Below are 6,250 nucleotides of genomic sequence, written 5' to 3' on the forward strand. Positions count from 1 at the left end.
GCTGATAGGCCCTGACTTAGAAGAAGCCCTAATAGTTCTTTGTACGCTGTCTACTGTTTACTGCCTGACAATGATTAACTTGTACCTGAACTTGTACCTGAACTCCTGCACAAAAAATACAATAAAAGCCTGTCTAGAGAGCTCCTGTCAGTGCGCTCTCCCCTTGAGAGGGTGGCCAGGACATTCTGAGGTGTTCCCCTCTTGAGGGAGTAGTTGTGCCGTCCCTTTTCCTCCACAGGACTCAGTAGTCTGTGTGAATTTGTCTCATGTTTCATCCATGACGCCTCGGGCACCAAGAGCCGGTGCCCCCGTCAATACTAGAAATTATATCTGTGTAACTATTAAATTTGAGATAAAAATGCAGTTCAGCTGAAAAATACATGAAGAGGCATATCACTCTTCAAAATTGTGCTTTCAAGTTAACAATATTTTAGGCACATTGTGGAGGCAAACTTCCAGTTTATTATCTGTAATAATTAAACTGCGAAATTATGCTTTGGATAATAGGGCTTGAGCATTTCTGGAGACCATAAAGATAACTTTAACTTAAGAAAACCAGAGTGCAGAGAGTTCACTGGGTAGCTCACACCTATCTTCTAAGATAAGGGCATGTCCCATGTATTTCTCTCAATTTCTCAGAATACTGACCATTGTAATCCTTATAAATGGCCTATACAGTTGACATTGACATTCACAAATTTTACTTATACAAGAAAACACGAATATACTCTGAAGTTCAGGAAAGCACACTTGCATACAGCTTTACTGTGATGTTAATTTAGCCTGATGACATATCTACAGTAAATACATAATTAGGCATTTAATTAGCAATTTTCTCACTGTCTTAACATTTGGAAAGGCTTTTAGAAGTTATTTTTATGATATAGATCTTTTTAAATGCCACCCAAGGAGCTATGGATTAATATTTTTTCAAAAATTTTCTGCTTGACAAGTAAAGGCATTGCAAGCCGTTACAAATATCATTAATTTACTGAGAAGCCACCACAACACTTTGTGGAGGAAAGAGTGCTGGTCTCAGGAAATAAAAATCCTGGAGTCTAGTTGTGGATCTATCACTCTCACGTTGTATAATCACAGACCTCAGTGTGCGTGCGTGTGTGTGATTAATTGTCAGAATGTTAAGTAGCTTTCACTCTGAGGACTAGTTTTAACTGGTTACAATTTCCTGAAGTTTTAAATAAAGAATAGTCCAAGAATACTGCTGGCACTTGTAAGAAAGTGTGTTATGACCTGTTCAGAACGTGTGCTATTAGCATAGATGAGGTATGTTGTATATTTATCATCCCCTGTGATAAAAAGAATCATCTTGTCAATGTTTGGTCTTCTGGTACCTGCGGTGTGCATATGTGTGTTTCTTCTTTCTAAAGAGGGATTTGTTGAAGAAAATTAAAAGCCAAGAACAGTCATAGTCCTTTAATTACTGTTGGAGTGGCTGCCATATAAGAGTTTTCGTGAATAACTGGCAAGATCACCTCACCATTCCTCTAGGTTTACAGCTCTCAAGAGACCTACTGAAGAGAAATAGAAATGCACTTGTAGGCATTTGAAAGAAGGTCAGTGAGGTTGCTATTTGTGGACAATTCGTTGTAGTTAGAATCATTGCTTTCTATTGTTTTCCCATTCTTTGCAAGTCTAGGAACAAGATTTGCCTGATTGGTTAAACAAGAGGTTGTTGTCTCTTGGTGACAGACTCACTGTTATTAAATGCACATGCATCTCATGCATAATAGCATCATATACAATTTATGCTGGGTGACAGACCTTGTGTGAATCTCTTACCCAAGACATGCACTTCCTGCTATCAATGTATCTGGGAAGTGAAATTATTACTGATTAGAAGAAGAGAATGGAATTATAATCCCGGATGTAGAATGTGTTGAAATATCATTTAAAAAGCTCAAATGATATACTGGGCACCTGGTTTGAAAAGCAATGATCTATAATCAGTAGGAAGCTTGTTTTCTACTTAACCTTAGAATGTTGTCTAGCACATTTATGTGGCTGTGTTCTGAATAAGAATGTTCCCATGAGTCGTAATTTTGGTGTTTGTAGAACTTGGGAAGGATAATATCTGGGCTGAAAGGTGGGCAATGCCCAGAGCCATCTGAAAACTGTGCTGTTGCAAATGGATGTGTGCTGTGTGCACAGAATTTCAAGAATTTAAACATAATGAGAAGATAATAAAAATTATACTTCTCCCCCCCACCTCACTTAAACCTATACCAGCAGGAAGCTGGAGTATGTGCCAAGGACCCCTTCTTTGGTTATTGGGCCATTATGACCATGAATGAGAAAAAACCATCCGGAGTGCAGTGCCATTGGACCGCAGAGAATAATTGACAAGGAGGTGCCAATCAAGAGAACTGTGAGCAGAACCACATTTCAATCAAGAGAACTCTTATACCTCCAGGAAAAGGAGTCTCCCTAAATCCCACCTAGCAAGACTCATTATCGTTGTGCACCATCCATTGCTCTGTGTCTGTGTGTGTGCCATTGTTGTCTTTTATGAAAAGAAGATTTCATCATAGCTATACTCTTCCTCTTCTACCATTGGGGTGTGTGTGTGTGTATGTGCGTGTGAGAGAGAGAGAAACACTTGTGTGTCATCAGTCTGTAGGTCACTGAAATGGAAGCGGCCTTAATGGGACCTGATGGAAAGGACTTTGTGTCACTTAGACAACCAGGGCTTTGAGCTGGATGAACTGCAGGGGACTTGGGAAAGGTGTGAGTGCGCAAGGTGTTTTATATGTGCAAAAATGACTGTGCATGAGTACTTGGATGACCAGATAGTTGGAATGTGACAGACTAGTAAGTTCCTCCTAGTACCCCTTCTCCTTTTCTTTTTAGTAGAAAACCCACCCAGCTAGGGATGGCATTTCCCTTGCAGCTGGTTGCTGACCAATTGGATGTGAGCAAAAGGAATATGTATGATTCCTGGATTATCTCCTTCAACATTAATTATTTTGTCCAAGACCCTTTCCCCCCCCAATACTGACTGGGGAATGATAAGAACTGGGGCAACCTTGATTGTCATATGTAGGTCACGAGGCCTAGGTTGCTCACATTTCAGACTGCTCTGTGAGAGAGCAAGAAACCTTGATCTTATTCAGGCCACTATATTTCAGGGTTGTTTGAAGTCACTTGGTAGAGTAGACTAATGCCTTTCTCTCCACGTTACTCAAGTAATTCTGGTGTGTTACAGGTAGTAGTAACAGAATGGCTTGTTGGGGAGTTTCTACTAAGCTCTGAGGAAGTATGATAACATGTTACCAGACTTCAGTGGAGAACATCTCTAGTGGTGAGACTGCTTGTGTCTGCCTTGAACAGTGCCTGATAAACAATGACATAGTTTCTCCTTGTGAATCTGATATTTTTAACTTGATTACCTTTTTTTCTGGTGAGACCTTCATTAAATGTATTTATATGACTGACTGTATTATTTTAGGGCTAGAGGACATTCTGTGAAATCCCAATGTGTATTCATACAATTAGTCCAACCTCAAGCATTCTTGGAGAATCTTACTGTAACAGAATAATGAATGAGTTAGTATAGTTTAACCTTTAATGAGCAGCAATGACAAAAATGGAATGAGATCCATCAAATAATGGGTGCTGTGTGGAGTCTATAATAATAATATCATAATAATACCAGTCAAATAAGGTTAGAGAAAGCAATTTTAACTATTATTTTATATTTGAAATAGGTGGAACAGGTCCATTAATGTTATTCTTTAAATAAATTATGGTTTATGATGGAACCCGACTTCCTTGGGTACCTATAAGATGACCCACATCCATATTGGGAGAGAGAAAAAGAGAGAGGCTCAAGAGGGTTTCATTGTATTAACTTGGACAAAATTGTGGTGATCTACTTTGAAGTGTGATTTCACTGAGGAAAGGGTCTGTCATAGTTACTATTAACTGATTAATTGGAGGTATTGCATCAAAATATATTATAGATATAAGGAAACATGTTTGGATAAGTATGATGCATGGTGGGTGATGTACACATTCTTATACCTGCAAACACATTAATGTTTCTAAGGCTATATGGTAGTAGGCCATCTTCAAACATGCACTAACAAATAGATTCATGATATTTGTAAGAATTAACCCAGAAAAGTATTATAAAATTGGCACTCTAAGATATCTTGAGATAAGCCATAGTTGTACTCAGCCATGGAGGAGATACAACAAAAGTGGATCTTGAGAGAGATCAAAATAGAGTTTCCTTGTTATTGAGAAACTTTCCCAATCTGAATAACTGACTTCCGAGAACTTGGATTATTACAATCAAAATCAATAAGGTAGCTGTGAATATTGGTTCTGAGGCCATGCCGTATGAAATATTGCCATGACCTGCCTTTCATACGCAGAGATCATGATGCTGTCTGGCCTGCTGCTCATAGACGATGCCCCTTGACTTGCTGGTGGTGGTAACTGCATTGGCTGTGCTGCTCTGTCCAGCCCCTCCCCTCTCCCTCTCACAGTGAGGGCCACCTGTGTACAAGGCAGTGGATGGGCTCTAAGGAGCAACTGCCTGGCTTTAGTGTCAGGTCTGAACTCTTAGTATTTGTTTATAGAAACTCAGGTTCTAACCCACTGAGTTATCATGTGGGTTAGACACTAAGTAATTATGCATGTGAATCTGGCACATATTTTTTTTCTGTAATAAACTCTAGTTAATCTGGAAAACCAGACACAGTAGGAAAACCACTTCATTTATAGCTCTGCCCTGACAACTTTCAAAGACGCAAAAGTAAACCTCTACTTTAAAAACTTTCCTGTGGTAGGTTGCATATATATTATTCATTTGAATGCTCTGAAACTTACCAAGGTCATTTCCACTGTGAGAGGAAAAGCCTCTTCAGTTTTCTATATTCAAGGTCATTGACACTTGACTGTTCTTGGTATTCTGGTAAAAAGAGAATAAAAACTTCTCTTTCCTATTTCAATTTTTCTTTCCACTTACTTGTAACTTTTTGCGAACGATTTGGCCTGCACCTGGGGCCTGCTGATGTAGTTTTATGTACATATACTTCAAGGGCCAGAGTGGGAAATTTTGCAATATACAATGTTTATGTCACATCATTAAATAAAATGCAGATGCAGACAAAGGGTTTTTCTTTACACAGAGGTTTTGTTATTTTTTATTTGTAGCAGATAACAATCTTAATAAAACTTCTAGTCGTGTAGTTTTACAGGCTGGCATTCTGATCACTACACTGTGACAGTTCAAGCTTTCTTTCTTCCCAGTGTGTCAGGATGACCCAGAATGAATGCTGGAGATGTTAAGCTTCTTGTTTTCTCTCCCTCAGTACACTTGGGGCCATGGACTGCCTTGGCTTTGGTAGCAAGGGTATTTTATGTCTCTGCAACTAAGGAAATTAAGGTTAGAGAAGGAAAGTTATAGTGATGGAAAAGCAGGGTATTTTGGCCAATGCTTTACTCAGGTTAATACTTATAGGGTCATAGAACTTAAAAATGAGAAGGACCTCACAGATTATTTATTTACTTATTTATTTTTAAATATGAAATGCTTCACGAATTTGTGTGTCATTCTTGTGCAGGGGCCATGCCAATCTTCTCTGTATCATTCCCATTTTAGTACATGTATGTGCTGTCGAAGTGAGCACCTCACAGATGGTTGCACCTCTCACTTTTTAGAGTGGGTTAAACTGATCTGTGTCATAGCCTGCTAGTCCCAGTGGTGAAAACAAGATTGGAGCAAGGTGTAGGTCACACTCTGGTCATGTTACCTAAAATGTTCAGGCCCTCCTCTCTCTCCTGGTGTCTGGTCTATCATCTCCATGTGGCCTTCTCCTCCATCTCTTCAGGGATGCAGCCCTGCCTTCAGTCCATCCATAATGAGAAGCTCTGCAAACAGAGCATTTCCTTTAAGCCTTTCATCTGCCTAATGTCCACACCACCGAAGGCCTCATTACCACCTGTCTCTTCTTCCTTAGAAATGTGTTAGCAATGGAATGGAGAAGAGAAGAAACAGAAAGGGAAGAGAGTGTCTTGCAATGATGACTTTCTATTTCAAGGGGATGAACCATTTCTCCTTCCTGTGCTTAAGTCTTCTTGGAGTAAAACCTCTCCACACTCCAGCTCAGTGAGCACTCTGGCTCTTGTCCATCCACCCCATGGAAACTGACCTGGAATAAGTCACTAGTCATTCCTTCATTGCCAAAGCCAATGGACAGCTTTCTTGGTCTTTGCTGACTTT

At 39.6% G+C, this 6,250-nt stretch overlaps 1 non-coding gene across 1 annotated transcript; it reads right to left on the minus strand.

Moving 5' to 3' along the window:
- Nucleotides 1-5,546: 5,546 nt before the first annotated feature.
- Nucleotides 5,547-5,657, minus strand: LOC118982408 (U6 spliceosomal RNA). The gene has a single exon (XR_005065535.1). It is a non-coding gene; the product is annotated as a U6 spliceosomal RNA (small nuclear RNA).
- Nucleotides 5,658-6,250: the final 593 nt, after the last annotated feature.

The sequence above is a fragment of the Sturnira hondurensis genome, unplaced genomic scaffold (genome assembly GCF_014824575.4).
Source record: "Sturnira hondurensis isolate 20B ecotype Veracruz unplaced genomic scaffold, ASM1482457v3 Scaffold0025370, whole genome shotgun sequence".
NCBI classification, from domain to species: Eukaryota; Metazoa; Chordata; class Mammalia; order Chiroptera; family Phyllostomidae; genus Sturnira; species Sturnira hondurensis.